Source organism: Manis pentadactyla, chromosome 10 (genome assembly GCF_030020395.1).
Source record: "Manis pentadactyla isolate mManPen7 chromosome 10, mManPen7.hap1, whole genome shotgun sequence".
Classification (NCBI taxonomy): Eukaryota; Metazoa; Chordata; class Mammalia; order Pholidota; family Manidae; genus Manis; species Manis pentadactyla.
The window spans coordinates 25,017,701-25,035,710 of NC_080028.1; the positions used below are offsets into that span (position 1 = coordinate 25,017,701).

At 37.6% G+C, this 18,010-nt stretch overlaps 1 protein-coding gene across 6 annotated transcripts in view; it reads left to right on the top strand.

The window, feature by feature from the left end:
- The first annotated feature begins 343 nt into the window (after positions 1-343).
- The window catches only part of CEP83 (centrosomal protein 83), a 154,217-nt gene continuing 136,550 nt past the window's right edge, over positions 344-18,010 (top strand). For 3 of the 6 annotated variants that reach the window (XR_008991949.1, XM_036891049.2, XM_036891048.2), the window contains exon 1: positions 344-997. The gene's annotated coding sequence lies outside the window, so the exon portion shown is untranslated. The remainder of the gene's footprint in view (positions 998-18,010) is intronic. The other 3 variants (XM_036891050.2, XM_057486510.1, XM_036891052.2) reach the window with 2 other exon arrangements.

An 18,010-nucleotide genomic window follows, 5' to 3' on the forward strand; every position in this document is an offset into this window, starting at 1 on the left:
AGTGGGCCCTGAATTTGAGGTAATGACGTGACGAGATCTGCGGCCGGACGCGCGGGGCTGGGCAAGGATTCGCTCGTGGGCCCCGGCGCTGACCTGGGCCACTCCTCGGGGCAGGCTGGGCGACGGCGGGGCCCACGCGGTCTGCCCGGTCGGGCCCCAAGGCAGGCCGGCGGCGGCGGCGTCAGGGCCACCATCGGCGCACTCAGGTAAGAAAGAGTGTGGGAAGGGCCGGCAGAGGGAAGGAGAAGCGCGGGAAGGTGAAAAACCTCCGAAGACGCTGCGGTGCGGGGCCGGCGAGGGAGATCGGCTTCCCGCCCAGCCACGCGCGCCGCTCTGGCTCCTTCAGGCAAGTGCCTGGTCCCGGATTTTCGGTTCTCGCCCGCTCAGGACTCGCGTCCCCGCGGAGAGCGCTCGTAGCGCCGCCCCAGCCCCGCGTTCCCGCGCTTGCAGGCCGCCACTCCGGCCTCGGCCCGCTCACCGCCTCCCTCTAACGACCTCCGGCTGCGGCGTCGGTGACGTCGGCGTGGGGGCGGGACTTCCTGCCTTGCGCCCTGAGGTCTCGGGACCGAGCCCGCGGAGGGGCTCGCGGGTGACCGGGAGGCGATTGGCGTCCTGGCTACACGTCGGCTACGGGCTGGCTGCGCACCCCGGAGAGGTCCCGTCCGCCGGGAAGGAGCGCCGCCGCCGCGCTCTGCCCCCGGAGCTCCCCCGGGTACCCCCGATTCCCCCGGGGTGGGAGCCCCGGCGCTCTCGGCCCTCCGGCTGCTCCTCCTCCCCAGCCTGCGCCGTCAGCGCCGGCCGGCACCTCTCCAGGCGTGGCGGGCTGGACCCCCACCCCGCGTATGGGACCGTATCCCTTAGCCCCAATGCTCCTGCGAGAAGAGCCGAGTGGGTGCCGTGGTTGCAGCTGTGGAGGTGTCCCCCGGTGGCAAGTGCTGCCAGAACACCGGTCACCAAGTTTCCTGTGCGCACGTTGCAAGGACAGTGTGTGAGTCTGGTACGTAACCTGTTTGTAAGGGATGCTGTCTCGTCCGTGTTTTGGAATATTCGTTTTTTCTTGACAACTGACCCCTGAATTCTTGCTTATTTTTCTTGTAAAGTAATCGGAGCGGGTGTTAGAACAAAGGCTGTGAGACGCCTTTGTTACGAGTTAAACTCTTGATGGAGCTTTCTGATGCACTCCAGCGTGGTGCTTGCATGGCCGGTTTAGTAACTCGCTAAACGTGGGGTACCTCCAGTTTAATTTGTGTTGAGAAAAACGTGGTATCATATTCCTTGATTCTGAAGACAGTTTTAACAGTGATGATGGCCATCATCACCGAGGTAACATCTAGAATGTGTCAGTGATTGCCAGGCTTAAATGGACACTGATAAATCCTTCGTGTTCAACTTTTTACCATAATAAACGGGCACGTAGCTCTTAAAAATGCTCATTCTTTAAAAGCCTTTGGTCACATTATTTGTAATGAAGAAGCTATTTACAAAATTACAAAATTTCAAAGATGTTTGGGATAACAAGAAACTTGTTCTTAATTTCTTATGTAGTCTAGTTCATAATATGTTCAGACTGTGAGCACAAAATACTGAGTTGCTCTAAAACTGAGTAGGTTGTTAAAGCAACCTTCTGTTACTAAGCAACATCTCTGTAAACAAGCTTAATATTCAACTAGAGCATAATTAAATGTATCTATCCTACAATTATCTGGATTCAGAATCCTCTAAATTCAGAGGTTGTAGCCTGTAAGTGGTTACAGTTAATACTCACCTTTTGTTTGATTTCAAACTCATTTTGTTTAGAATTATTAGAATGTTTTAAATTAAGCGTCCTACAGAACTCTTCAGAGAGCTGCAGATTTGAGTTACCCTTTGGTTTTTTGTCCTAGTTACCCTAGGACAGTGTATATCTGATATTCCCCTTCCTTTGAGTATTTTCTTTTCAACCAGATGAAGTGTGCAAACTAAACCCAGGAATTTTCAAGTAATAGAGTAATACCAATTTAGGGTTACACAGAGCATAGATGGTAGGTTAAGCCTTGGTTTAGCCTATAACTCCACTCTTTCTCCACTCATGGAACTGTTTTGTATGGCAAATAGTGTTCATTGCATCTTTTTCTTTTTTTGCAGTTTTTGAAAGGAATAACTTTTTAAGTTATATATAAGGAAGTATGTAAGAACCTTTGATACTGAGACCAAATGTCTTCTTTGAAGACAAATTAAGTAATGGTAACTGGAACTTGAAATTTAATGTTCTTTACATTGTACCCTTACTGTATTGCAAAAATCCGCAGACTTCATTTTAGCCCTTTCCTCTTTTTTTCTTTCCCATATGCTGATGTTCAAGTAATGGCATATTCAATAGTTGGGCAAGACAAGCAGAGAAGAAAAATCCAGAATGACTCATGTTGTGTGATAAAATCCTTAGTAATCAGAAGACAGCATTTTGTCATGGGAAGTTCTAATTCAAGAAGCTTAGAAGAATGAAATCTTACAAAGATTAGTGAATTGTCAGAATTCTTTTTTGTGTATTTTCTAGGTGCTGTCTTTGCCTATTTGAGTTTTATTTTAACTTTGTCATTCATAATGTTCAGTGGCTAGTTTTCTCAAATTGTCTAATCTCTGTGTACTTTAAGGGAATGTATGTGTATGTATTTATGTGAAAAAATTTTACAGAAGTAGTCGTTCCTGCTGACAAAGTTCACAATTCTTAATCTGAACTCTTCAAAATCTTTCATGCTGCAAAGGTCTAGTCTACTCCACCGTGACTCCTGGAGGAAAGGAAAATTCTCTACCCTCTTAGGGTCTCTGGCTGAGCATAAGAATTAAATTGACTTAAGATAGATGAAGAGAGAAAAAGCATATAAGTTTAAAATTTTTTAAATGTAGACTTGGGGACCTTTACAGGAAAATAAAGACTTGAAGAAGTGACCAGAATAGAAAACTTTTAGACAGGAAGCATTAAGTTTGTGTATAATTGACAAGACACAGGGTATTGGGCTAGGAGTAGTAAATTGAGAAGTGAGTAGGAAGATAAGGAATAGTTTAATAAGCTTTGTTTGCACAGATTTCTTGTCTTCCATTCCCCATCTCTCTTGATAAGATTATCTTCCTTGGTACAGGGAGGGCACCTTTCACATGGGAGTTTTATTCTTGTCCTAAGGAAGAAAAAGGGTCAGAGTGCCCCTCTTGCACCTGCTATTTTTCTAATGCCTTTAACTCAAAATAGTCAAGATACCAAAGTGGCATATTTTTGTTACATGTTCTGAATTCCTCTGAAGTTCTATAACGTTTATTTGTCAGTCATACATATTTAATATTTATACTTAATATTGTATCATTATTTCTGTAGTATGTCTTACTTTCCTAACTAAATTGTAAACTTCTTAAAGGCAGGACGTCAGATTTCAGTGAGCTGTATCATCAGGCTCTTCCAAATAGAAATTGCTGAATAAATATTTCTTAAAGATGAGGGTTGCGCATTTCTACTTTTATTTTCTTCTCCTCCCATAGTGTAATAGAAGTAAAAGAAAATTTTTGTGGGAGGAACTGAGGAAGGGTAATTGTAGGCCATAAGAAATGGGATTAAAGAGGGGATTCATTGGGACCAGAAGGAAAGGTTCTGTTCCTAGAAAGTGTGAATATTTGAGACTTTCCCATGACAATATTAGCAGTAAGGACTCCCTCAGGGTTGCTCATGCTACTCCCCAGTGGGCTTGGGGAGTTTGGTCAATTTCCTGGCTCTTCCTTAGTAGAACTGTAGTTAAAAAAAAAAAGAAAAAGCTTCCCCTGACTCTCTCCTCCCTCTTGTCCTCCCTCCCTCCTTCTGTCCCTTTCTCCCCTTTTTAACCCTTCCATTTTATTGTTTACCAGGTCAAGACTTAATTTGTGAAATTATGTCACTACTTTCATTTTGCCCTCATAAAATAGCAGTTCTCATAAGTTTTATATTTTTCCATCCAAACTGCCTCTCTGGAAAATGCGATCACAGACTGTGTAGTTTAGCACTATTTTTATTTATTTATTTATGTATGTATGTATGTATGCATCATTAATATACAATTACATGAGCAACATTGTGGTTAATAGATTCCCCCCATTATCAAGTCCCTACCACATACCCCATTACAGTCACTGTCCATCCGCATAGTAAGATGCTATAGAATCACTACTTGTCTTCTCTGTGTATTTTTTTTCTTTTCATTTAACTGAGATATAATTCAGTAAGAAGGAAATTAAGGAAGTGTCTAGTTATTTGCTTTCTGTATATCATAACTTCACATTGCCTTTGGATTCAAATTCATAGTGTTAGGGGAAACCTAAACCTAGCTATTTCCTTTTGGAAGGGCACTCTCAAAATATGCCTTTAAATAAATTATAGGTAATTTTTACAGTTTCACTGTAAATCTGTCTTTGATGCTTATGATGAAGAGTTACTTCAATTAAAGGTATAAAAAGGTGAAGTTAAGTCTCAGAGTACTTCTATCAATCTTGGTTTGATTCAGATATTTCTTAGTGAACTTGCTGTCCTAGCTTCTTAGTTGTTGCCCGTAACACAATTGCAGTATAACATAGCAACCATTCAAAACATTAGCACTGGACTATAGGGATTTTCCTGATGAAATTGCAGTGCGTGTCTCTGTGTTGGTGTTCAATCTGTCTATTTTAACTGAATCACATTTTGGTTTAAGGCAGACATTTGACGTATTGGTAAACTTAAAAAGGCATACAATATAATTATTTTTCCCTTTGAGTGCTGGCAAATTATAACTTGCAGATTGTTTTTCATGTGGAGATACATGATAAATATATATTGAGTCATAGTGTGTGTGAAGGACATGTGAAAATTGATTGGGTCAGTTAAACATTAGTCTATTCTGGGCAGAAAAGCTATTAAATAATAATTACCATTTGAGTTCTCTACAACTAATAGAGCCAGCCAGAGCTGTGGTGAATGAACTTGAAATGGTTCTTCACTAAATAACATTTGTTACATCTGGAGACTTGTGGAAAGCTTAGATCAATAAGCAGAATTTAATAGGCCCCATGGTTTTGTGGGAAGAGAATTGTGATTCAGAAGACCAAAGCTGACTGAGTTAGTCACTTAACCTTTCTTGGCTTATTTTCTCATTTGAAAAAATAAATTCCCAAAGGTTTTATTTTCAGAAATTGTATCTTTCCAGTTTAAAGCAAATTCTGTTTCTCCTGTTCTTTGGTTTAGTTAATATTTGAGTGAATTATGTGTTTTGCACTATTCTAAGTACTGGAGAAGATTGTGAATAAGACGTATTGCCATGTCTCAGCTTATTGTCTGGTGTAAAAATGGTAAGTAAATAGTTACTTGAAATATAACATGGGAAGTGTTATAAAGATAAATAAGGGTGTGGGGGGCATATAAGAAGGATGTCTGACTTAGAACTGCAGATAGAATACACTAAGATTGAAGAAGGCCTCATTAGAATTATTTAAGTGGAATCTGTGAGTATACAGAGGAGTATTCAGTCTGGCTTGAAGGGAGTTAGTCGTTCAAGTAAAACTGGAGAGAAGTTCTCTGAATTGAGGAAACAATACTAAAGTCATTAGCAATAGCAGTAGTTCAGACCCTGGTTGTAGATGAGATTCCTACGGAGAATATGCAGAAGCAGAAAAGGGCTGGTGAACAAAGCATGTAATGGGTAGGCAGAGAGCATAGGAGGAAAGCCAGAGAAGAGTCGTCTTGGAAGCCAAGAGAGAAATGCATATCACATATAGTTTATTAATTAAATGAAAGTTTAATCAAGAAACAATGTTAGCGCTTTAAATGTAAATGTATCCGTTAGAAAGCTCTCTACAAAGATCTTAACTTGGAAACAGATAGGTCAAGTCTTTGGTTAGCATCTTAACATAGAAGAAAGAGTATGTATTTTGAAGCCTGAATCCTGAGATTGAAGATTACAATCTTGGTTCTGTCACTTTACTAGCTGCTTGACTTTTTGGACCAGTTACTTAATTTTTGGAACTCCAGAGTTTTCATGTGTAAAATGATACTTTTTTCACAAGAGTCATGTGGATTAAAAGATACACGTTGTGATGCCTGACTCATAGTGGGCACTCTTTAAATGTTAACTTTTATCCATTCCACTTTTACAGACTGTTCTGAATTACCACTTTTCCCTTTTTCCTCTCCTCCACCCCATCATATTCTTTTATCCTTCAAGGTCCACCAGAATTCCTGCCTTTTCCTTGATGTTGTCCTATCTGCTGATATTCCAAATTTTCTATAATGAAATGAATGTATTATTGTACCCCTCAGAACTTTCATACTCTTTAACTTAATTAATTTATTTTTAGTAAGTTATCATTGATATACAATCTTAAGAAGGTTGCACATGAACAACCCTGTGGTTTCAACGATCACCCATATTTTCAAGTACTCACCACCCCATTAGAGTCACTGTCTATCAGCGTAGTAAGATGCTATAGAGTCATTACTTGTCTTCTCCCTGCTATCCTGCCTTCCCTCATGACCTACCTATATTGTGATTGCTAATTATAGTGCCCCTTCATCCCCTTCTACCTACCTCCCCACCCATCCTCCCTATCCCCTTCTCTTTGGAAGTTCCTTCTTGGAGTCTGTGAGTCTGCTGCTGTTTTGTTCCTTCCATTTTGCTTTGTTGTTATACTCCACAAATGAGTGAAATCATTTGGTACTTATCTTTCTCTGCCTGGCTTATTTCACTGAGTGTAATACCCTCGAGCTCCATCCATGTTGTTGCAAGTGGTAGGATTTGCTTTATTCTTATGGCTGAATAGTATTCCATTGTGTATATGTACCACATCTTCATCCATTCATCTATTGATGAACACTTAGGTTGCCTCCGTATCTTGGCTGTTGTAAATAGTGCTGCAATAAACATAGGGGTGCATATGTCTTTTTGAATCAGGGATCTTGTTTTCTTAGGGAAAATTCCTAGAAGTGGAATTACTGGGTCAAATGGTATTTCAGTTTTTAGTTTTTTGAGGAACCTCCATATTGCTTTCCACAATGGTTGAACTCATTCTCTGCATCCTTGCCAGCATTTGTTGTTAATATTGTCTGTTGGATGTTAACCATCCTCACTGGTGTGAAGTGTTATCTCATTGTGGTTTTAGTTTGCATTTCCATGATGTTTAGTGATGTGGAGTATCTTTTCATGTACCTTTTGGCCATTGGAATTTCTTTTTTGGAGATGTGTCTGTTTAGATCCTCCACCCACTTTTTAATTGGGTTATTTTTTTTTGGGTGTTGAGGCGTGTGAGTTCTTTATATATTTTGGATTTTAACCCCTTATCAGAGAAGTTGTTTGCGAATATATTCTCCCATATTGTAGGATGCCTTTCTGTTCTAATGGTGTCCTTTGCTGTACAGAAGATTCTTAGTTTGATGTAGTCCCATTTGTTCATTTTTTATTGTTTCCCTTGCCTGAGGAGATGTGTTCAGGAAAAAGTTGCTCATGTTTATATTCAAGAGATTTTTTCCTATGTTTTCTTCCTAAAGTTTTATGGTTTTATGACTTAACATTCAGGTCTTTGATCCATTTTGAGTTTAGTTTTATGTATGAAGTTAGACAATAATCCAGTTTCATTCTCTTACATGTAGCTGTCCAGTTTTGCCAACACCAGTTGTTGAAGAGGCTGTCTTCTCCCCATTGTATGTCCATGGCTCCTTTATCGTATATTAAATGGCCATGTATGTGTGTGTTTATATATGAGCTCTCTATTCTGTTCCATTGTTCTGTGGGTCTGTTCTTGTTCCAGTACAAATTGTTTTGATTACTGTGGCTTTGGAGTAGAGCTTGAAGTCCTGGAGTGTAATCCCCCCAGTTTTGTTCTCTTTTCTCAGGATTACTTTGGCTATTTGGGGTCTTTTGTGGCTCTATCTGAATTTTAGAACTATTTATTCTAGTTTGTTGAAAAATGTTTATATTTGGATAGGGATTGCATTGAAACTGTATGTTGCTTTAGGCAGGATGGCCATTTTGACAATATTCTTCCTATCCATGAGCACAGGATGTATTTCCATTACTGGTGTCTTCTTTAATTTCTCTCATGAGTGTTTTGTAGTTTTCAGGGTATAGTTCTTTCACTCCTTGGTTGGGATTATTCCTAGGTATTTTATTCTTTTTGATGCAATTGTAAGTGGAGTTGTTTTGCTGATTTCCATTGTAACTATATAGGAATGCAACAGATTTCTGTGTATTAATTTTGTATACTGCAACTTTGCCAAATGCAGTTATTAGTTCTAGTAGTTTTTTGTTGGATTCTTTAGGGCTTTTTATGTACAATATCATGTCATCTGCAAACAGGGACAGTTTAACTCCTTCCTTACCAGTCTGGATTCCTTTTATTTCTTTGTGTTGTCTGATTGCCATGGCTAGGACTTCCAGTACTAGGTTGAATAAAAGTGGGCTGAGTGGGCATCCTTGACTTGTTCCCAATCTTAGATTAAAAGTTCTTAGCTTTTCACTATTAAGTACGGTGTTGTCTGTGCATTTGTCATATATGGCCTTTATTATGTTGAGGTACTTACTCTTTGTACCCATTTTGTTGAGAGTTTTTATCATGAATGGATGTTGAATTTTGTCGAAGGCTTTTTCAGCATCTGTTGAGATGATCATGTGATTTTTGTCCTTCGTCCTGTTGATGTGGTATATGATGTTGATTTATTTTCAAATATTGTACTATCCTTGCATCCCTGGAATAAATCCCACTTGGTCACGATGGATGGTCTTTTTGATGTATTTTTAAATTCGGTTTGCTAATATTTTGTTGAGTATTTTTGCATCTATGTTCATCAGGGATATTGGTCTTTAATTTTCTTTTTTTGTGATGTCTTTGTCTTGTTTTGGCATTAGTGTGATACATGCCTCACAGAATGAGTTTGGAAGTATTCCCTCCTCTTCTACTTTTTAGAAACGTTAAGTAGGATGAGTGTTAACTCTTCTTTAAATGTTTGATAAAATTCAACAGTGAAGCCATCTTGTCCAGGAATTTTGTTCTTAGGTAGTTTTTTGATTACCAGTTCAATTTCTTTGCTGGTAATTGGTCTTTTCAGATTTTCTGTTTCTTCCTGGGTCAGCTTTGGAAAGTTGTATTTTTCTTGAAAGTTGTCCATTTTCTTCTAGGTTATCCAATTTGTTGGCATATAATTTTTCATAGTATTCCTATTGGCAGAAGAGAAGAGTTCTAGACAGAACAAACAACAGAAGTCACCTCTTGTAAGGCCTGTTGCAAACAGGCTTTAACCTTTCGGGCCCTACTTCCTTGCCAGTAGATCTTTGTATTTCCATGTGCCCGTAGTGACTTTTCCTTTTTCATTTCTGATTCTGTTTATGTGTGTACACTCTTTTTTTTTCTTGGTAAGTCTGGCTAGGGATTTGTCTATTTTCTCAAAGAACCAGCTGCTGGTTTCATGGATTCTTTCTGTTGTTTTACTCTTCTCTATTTTATTTATTTCTTCTCTGATCTTTATTATGTCCCTCCTTCTACTGACTTTGGCCCCATTGTTTTTTTTTTTTTAGTTTCATTAATTGTAAGTTTAGACTGTTCATTTGGGATTGTTGTTCTTTCTTGAGCTAAACCTGTGTTGCTATATACTTTCCTCTTAGAACTGCCTTCACTGTAGCCCATAGGTTTTGAGTTGTTGTTATAACTTCTCTCCATATATTGCTTGATCTCTTTTAATTTGTTAATTGATCATTGATTATTTATGAGCATGTAGTTAAGCCTCCATTTCTTTGTGGGCCTTTTTGTTTTCTTGCATAATTTATTTCTAGTTTCTAGTTTCATATATTTGTGGTCTGATAAGCTCATTGGCACAGTTTCAATCTTTTTGAATTTATTCAGGCTCTTTTTATGGCCTAGTATGTGATCTATTCTGGAAAACATTCCATGTACACTTGAGAAGAATGTGTTTTCTGCTCTGTAGACCTCTGTTAGGTCCATCTGTTCTAATGCATTGTTCAGTGCCTCTGTCTCCTTACTTATTTTCTGTCTGGTTAATATGTCTTTTGGAGTGCGTGATGTGTCGAAGTCTTCTGAAATGAATGCATTGCTTTCTGTTTTCCCCTTTAATTCTGTTAGTATTTGTTTCACATATTTAGGTGCTCCTATATTAGGTGCACAGATATTGATAATGGTTGTATCCTCTTGTTGGACTGACTCCTTTATCATTATGAAATGTCCTTCTTTGTCTCTTTTTACTTTCTTTGTTTTGAAATCAGTTTTGTCTGATGTAAGTACTACTATGCCTGTTATTTCTCCCTATTATTTGCATGACATATCTTCTTTCATCCCTTCACTTTTAGTCTGTGTATGTCTTTGGGTTTGAAGTGAGTCTCTTGTAGGCAGCATATTAATGGGTCTTATTTTTCTATCTATTCTGCAATGCTATGTCTTTTGATTGGTGCTTTCAGTCCATTTACATTTAGTGTGATTATTGATAGATATGTACTTATTGCCATTGTAGGGTTTAGATTTGTGGTTACCAAATGTTCAAAGATAGCTTCCTTACTAGCAGTCTAACTTAAATTGCTTATTACGCTACTATGAACACAGTCTAAAGGTTCTTTTTTTCTCCCCTTCTTCTCCCTCCACTCTTTATGTATTAGGTGTCATATTCTGTGCTCCTGTGCATCCCTTGACTAACTTTATTAGTAGTTGATTTAATTTTTTATTTGCTTTGTAATTAATTGATCTGCTTCCTTTCCTGTGGTTTTATTTTCTCTGGTGATAGCTATTTAGCCTTAAAAGAACTTCCACCTAGAGCAGTCCCTTTAAGATACACTGTAGAGATGGTTTGTGGGTGGTAAATTCCCTCAACTTTGGTTATCTGGAAATTGCTTAATCCCTGCTTCAAATTTAAATGATAATCATGCCGGGTAGTGTACTCTTGATATCTGTTTCATTACATTAAATGTATCATGCCACTCCACTCTGGCCTGTAAGTTTTCTGCTGAGAAGTCTGCTGATAGCCTGATGGGGTTTCTTTTATAAGTGATCTCTTTTTTCTCTCTGGTTGCTTTCAATACTCTCTCCTTGTCCTTGATCTTTGCCCTTTTAATTATTATATGTCTTGGTGTTGTCTTCCTAGGGTTCCTTATGTTGGGAGATCTGTGCACCTCCATGACCTGAGAGATCCATTTCCTTCCCCAGATTGGGGAAGTTTTCAGCAACTATTTCCTCTAAGAGACTTTCTGTGCCTTTTTCTCTCTTCTTCTTCTTCGGCTACCCCATAATGTGAATATTGTTCCATTTGGATTGGTTGTACACCTCTCTTACTATTATTTCATTCCTAAGAGAGCCTTATTTCTTTCTGTGCCTCAGATTCTTTGTCTTCTTGTTTTCTAATTTCTGTTTCATTTACCATCTCTACCTCAGCTAATCTACTTTTAAATCCCTCCATTGTGTTTCATTTCAGATACTGTATTTTTCAAAGTTTCTATCTCTTTGTTTTCAGTCCTCTCTGAAATCTTGACTATTTTTCTGTAGCTCCATGAACATGTTTCTGACTTTCATTTTGAAATCTTTATCAGGAAGATTGGTGTTTCAGTTTCACTAAGCCCTCTTTCTGGCATTTTTTCTTGTAATTTTGTTTGGACCAAATTCCTTTGCAGCTTCATTTTTTTAATGTTTCCTATGGAATAATAACTTTGTGTAGGTGGCCCTCCAGTGCCCAGAAGCTCTACTCTCTGGGGCTGCCATGCACCTGCAGCAATGGTGTGGTTGCAAGCAAGTGGAACCAGCCCCACTGGGAGGAATGAACTTGGCTGGGAGGTTTCCTGCTTTCCCGCTGTAAAGCTTGCCTCCACTGCCAGGTTCAGTGGGCCATGAATGCAGGAAGGAACCTCTGTGCTCCACCCTTGTAGTGCTGTAGGCAGGGCTACCCTCTGGCAGGCCTGGTGCACTCACAGGGCAGCAGGTGTGTGAGACTGGCATCTGCTGAGAGGAAGGAGCAGCAGGTTGTGTACTGCAGTGGGGGGTCTTGGGGCCACATTGCCAGCCAGGGAGATGGAGTGTCTGAAGCTCCTGAGAATTCACAACCTGCTGGGCTGAGCATGCCTGGAAGGTTTTGTTTTCGTGCCCTTTCTGCTGAGCAGTGAGTTCTGTGTAATCTCTGCCCCTTTAGCACCCCTCTCACTGGTGGGAAGTTCTTCAAAGTGCCTGCCTTTCTTTTGACCCAGGGAGTACAGTTGTGCATACATGTTCTCCACAGGTATCTAGAATTACAGTCTCTCTGAGTATCCCACCTGTCTTTGCTTTCCAACTCCACTATTCTCAAGAGCACCATGTAATGTGGGTTTATGCTCCTGGAGCAGATCTCCAGGGCTGGGTGTTAAGCAGTCCTGGGCTTCTATTCACTCCCTGCTCAGTTTCTCTTCCTCCTGCCTGTGGGCTGGTGTTGGGGGAGGGCTTGGGTCCCTCTGGATCGCAGCTTTGCTACTTTACTCTTTTGTGTGAGGGCTTCTCTTTTTCCCCAGGTGTAGGCAGTTTGTAATACAGTTTTCAGGTTGCTTTTTCAGGATTAGTTGTATTTGCTGTAATTTTGTGTTTTATGTGATTTTGGGAGGAGGTTTCTGCCTCACTTCTCACACCACCATCTTTTTTTTTTCAATCCATACCTCTTCATTTTTAACCTTAAGGAAATTTTATTATCTCACCTATTAGAAGTCTGCAGATAGGTGGTTCTCGCATTGTCAAATCAGTGACTCAGTGACATCAAAAACCCGGATTCTTTCTTTTTTGCCCGGCCATCCATCCTTTGAACTTAGGCTTGATTACAGCAGTCCAGTCATCACATTTTCCCACAGTTAAGAAGAGATAAAAGTTAACTTCTCTCTTCTACCTGCCATATTTTTAACAGCTTTAAAATTTTCATACTATAAAATCATTGTATGCATATAATTCATTGATTTTTAGTAAATGTAGAGTTTGACAACTATTGTCACAAGAGTTTCAGAACATTTTCATTAACTCTCCCCTCCCTAAATTCTCTCAAGCTTTTTTGCAGTCAATTCAATTCCCACCCCAGCCCTAATAAACCACTTAACTACTTTCTGTCTCTATAAATATATCTTCTCTGGGAATTTCATATAAGTGGGATAAAAAAATAGTCTTTTTCATCTGGCATCTTTCACTTAATATTTTGATGTTCATCCATGTAGTATTTATCACTATTTTGTTTTTTTTTTTTTTATTGCTGAACAGTATTCTCTTGTATAGCTATGCCACATTTTATTTCATCAGTTGATGGACATTTTGGATTATTCCACTTTTTAGATAATGCTACCATGAAGGTTTGTATAATGTTGTGATCTTGTTTTCATTTTTCTTGGGCAGATTCCTATGAGTGGAATTGCTGAGATGTGAGGCTTGTATGGTATAATATATTTTGTTCTTTGTCCTTGATTGCTGAAACAGAGCTCTTAACATCTTTGGAATTTTCTGAGTGATAAGGACTTTTTTGTTATTAATGATAGAATTATGAGCTCCCTTTTGATTACACCTAAGTTTATGCTACAGAGGTGACTTACGTGGAGTTCCTTGATAGTCTCATCAGATGGGGCTGGTCACCAGAAAGATTGAATGATAAGAGGGTTGACATTTTCAGGCCTACCCATTGATCTCTGGGAGGTGGGAAGGAGAGACTTGACTACTATAAATAATTCTTGAACAGTGTGATTCCAAGAGCTTCTGAATTGCTTAAAACAGGGTGAATGGCACTCCTACAGGGGGCATGAAAGCTCTTTACCCCTTCCCCATACCTTGCAATATGCATCTCTTCCGTTTGGCTGTTTCTGAATTGTAGCCTTTATAATGAACCAGTAATACTAAGTAAACTGTTTTCTTGAATTCTCTGAACCATTTAATAAGCAAATAATCAGACCTGAATAGGAGGTTGTGGGAACCTGATATATAGCTGGTTGGTCAGCAGCCATACAGGTGGCAACCTGGGACTTGTGACTGGTATCTGAAGTGGGACTGACCCCTAAACCTTGTGAGTTCTGCACTAATTCTGGGTAGGTAGTGTCAGCATTGAATTTAATTTTAGGACACTTGGTGTACAAAGAGTCGGAGAATTGGTTGATGTGAGGAAAAAGCCACATATTTCATCTCAGAAGTGATGTGAATAAAAACAGTTCACAGTTTCTTTAAAGGTTGTTTCTTAAAACTTTTATGAAATTGACAAAATATTTTTGAAAGTTACTGTACCAATTCCTATCAGAAATGTGCATGGGTCTAGTTTCCCCACAGCTTTGCCAGTGTTTGGTAGCTTTTTTTTTAAACATCATTTTGCTGGGTTTCAAGTAGTATCTCATTGTGATTTTAATTTGCATTGCCCTAAATACAAATGATGTTGAGCTTTTCATGTGCTTACTAGCTATTTATGTCTTTATGGAATGACTGAGTATTTTGCCCAGTTTTTAGCTGGCTTTTTGTTGTATTGAATTGTAGAAGTTCTTTATATATGCTGGATGAAAGTCTTACCATAAGAGATTTACAAAGATTTTTCTCCCAATCTGTGGCTTGTTTTTTCTTATTCTTACTGGTGTCTTGGCTGTGCACAAGCTTTTAGTGAAGTCTCATTTATCATTCTTTTATAGCTTATGCTTTTGATGTTATGTTTAAGAACTTTTTGCCTAATGCAAGGTCACAAAGATTTTCTCCTGAGTTTTCTATTAGTGATGTCATTTAGATCTAGGATCTATATTGAGTTAACTTTTGCATATGGTGTAAGATAAATTCCTTTATTTTTTATGCCAAGTGGATGCCAAGTTGCCCTTGCATATGTTTTCTCCTCCTTCCAATGAGATGATCATATGGTTTTAATCCTTCATTCTGTCTGTATGGTATATTACGTGAACTGATTTTCAAAGCTTAACCCAACTGTATTCTTCTGATACATTTCACTTACATGCTGTATAATCTTTTATATGTTGTTGAATTTGGTTTTCTTAAATTTTGTTAAGGGATTTTGTGTCTGTGTTATGAGGGATATTTGCTTTTCTCTTGATGCTTTTGTCTAGCTTTACTATCAGGGCAACATAGTTATTGCATGGTATTTCTCCTGTTTTATCTGAAATAGTTTCCAGAGGGTTGCTGTTACTTCTTTAACTAGTTGCATGATCAGTGAATCTGTGTGAGTCTGGGCTTTGTGGGAAGATTTTTAATTGCTAAGTCAATTTCCTCATTTGTTATCTTTCTGTACAGGTTTTCTGTTTCTTCTTGAGTTTTGATAACATTTGCATTTCTGGCTGGGAATTAGTTCATTTCATATAAGTTGTCTAAGTTGTCGATTAAAGTTCATATTTTTAAAATAGTCTTCAGTTACTGTAAGGTTGGTAATGATCTTCCCTCTTCATTCTTTATTTTGGTAATTTATATCTTTTATTGGTGAATTTAGAGTTTGTCTCTAAGAATTTGTCAGTTTTGTTGATCTTTTCAAGGAACCACCTTTTTATTTTGTTGATTTTTTTTTTCTATTTGTAGTTCATTGATTTCCACTCTATTTTCCCTTCCTTCTGCTTGTTTTGGGTTTAATGTGCTCTCTTTTCCTCAGGTTCCTAAAGTTAGAAGCTTACATTATTGAGGCTTTTGTTCTTTTCTGATGTATTTTTAAAGCTCTAAATTTCTCTGTGACCACTTCCCTAACTGCATTCCATACATTTTGACATGCTGTTTTGTTTTAATTCAATTCAAAATATATTTAAAAAATTTCCCCATGTAATTTCTTTGATTCATAGGTTATTAAAATTATGTTGTTGCATTTACCAGTATTTGGTAGATTTCCAAGATTTATCTGTTTTGCATCTGTAATTTAATTGTGACAGAAATGTATTTTAATACTTTCCATTTTTTTTAATGTATTAAAACTTGTAGCGCAGCATATGGTACATCAAGGATGTTCTGTGTATTTTAGAAAAGGAATGTGTATTCTGCAGTTTTTGAGTGGAGTTTTCTGTCAGTTTTATCAAGTTTGTTAATAGTGTTGGTCAAGTCCTTTATATCTTTACAGATTTTCTGGCTTTTTGTATTAGTCACTGCCTGTACAGCTATTTTTGTTGAATTGTCTATTTCTTTTTAATTCCATCTTTTACTTCATGTGTTTAAGGGTTTTGTTGTTTAGGTGCATATGCATTTATAATTGTTATATCATTATGATGTAGTGATGCTTTTTATCATGAAATATTTGTCTTTAGTTATAGTTCTTGTCATAAATTGTATTTAGTCTTGGTACTTTAGCTACTTGAGTTTTGTTATGTTACTGTTTGCTTGGGATGCTTCTTTTTTTCTCTTTTAACATTTTTATGTCTGAATCTAAGCTGTAGCTCTTGTAGACAGCATACAGTTGGGTCTTGTTTTTATTATCTAGACTTACCTATCTGCTTTGAATGAGGATATTTAGTCCATTCACATTTAATATAATTGTTGAGATTGTTAGATTTACATATGCTGTTTTGTTGTTCTTTTGTCTTTTGTTTTTTCCTCTTTTCTCTTTTAATGATTTTCTGTGTTAAATATATTTTAGTGCACCATTTTAATTTCTGTGTTGATTTATTTTACTATATTTTATTTTTAATCTAGGGATTATAATATGCATTTTAACTTATTACAGTCTCCTTCATAATAATAATAAATTCTGGTAAGTTATAGGAATTTGGGTCCAATATCTCTCTTTTTCCATTTTTAATGCTATCATTGTAATATATTACAGCTTTGCATATTATAAACTCAACACACAGTACCTTTATTGCTTTATATAGTCTTTAAAAGAAGTGAAGAAAAGGAATGAGAACAATTTTTAAAGTATTTTTACCTATGTCATTACAATTTCTAGTTTGTTTTATTCCTTGGGATTTATTTCTTTCTGGTGTGGCTTTTTTTCAGCTAGATCTTTAGTATTTCACATAAGATGTCTGACAGCAACAGATTCTCTCAGTCTTTGTTTATCTGGAAATGTCTATTTCACCATCATTTCTGAAGGACATTTTTACTGAATATAGAATTCTTAGTTGGGAGCATTTTTTGTTGGCTTAAAATCACTCCTTTTTCTCCCTGGCCTCTTTCTGATGTGATGCCAGCTGTTATTCATATTATTGTTCCCGTTTATGTGAAGTCATTTTTCTCTTGCTCTTTTTAAGATTTTTTGTCTGTCAGCAGTTTGTGGTGTGTCTTTGTGCTGATCTCTTTGTGTTAGGTTTGCTGTGCTTCTTGGATACAGAAATTAATATTTTTCATCAAATATGGGATGTTTTCAGCCATTGTTTCTTTGAAATGTTTTTTCTCTGCCCCTCTTTTCTCTTCTTCTGGAATTAACATTGCATGTATATTGACTTTATATAGCCCCAGAGGTCTTTGAAGTTCTGTTCATTTCTCTTAATTCTTTTTTTCTCTCTGTTCTTCAGAGTGGATATTTCATATTAATCTGTCTTCAGTTTAATTGCTTCTGTCTTCTGTTATCTCAAGTCTACTGTTGAGCCCTTCTAGTGAGTTTTTTATTTCAATAATTGTATTTTCCAACTTCATATTTCTATTAAAAAAAATCTCTATCTCCTTTGTTATTTTCAATTCTCTGAGACATTGTCATCATGCTTTCATTGAATTCTTTAAGGATGGTTTCCTTTAATTCTTTAACCGTATGTATTATATAGCTCTTTTGACCTTTTGTCTTCCAAATCTAATGTCTGGGGATACCCAGAGACAGTTTCTGTTTGCTGTTTCTCTTTCTGAGAATAGTTTGCACTTTTTTTTTTTCCTTAGAATTTTTTTTTTGACTATGAGACATTTTAAATACTATTTTACAAAAATTCTGTATTTTGATTTTTCTTTTCAAGGTTGATTTTTTTGTTTGTTTGTTTGCTTGTTTAATAATTTGCCTTGTCTAAATTTGTGAAGTCTGTTTTTCATACGTTGTGTGGATCTTGATATCTCTGCTCTTTTTCTCTATTTTTAAACCTGGCTTCCTTTGTCCACACAGGTTAGGGTTCAACCAGGTTTG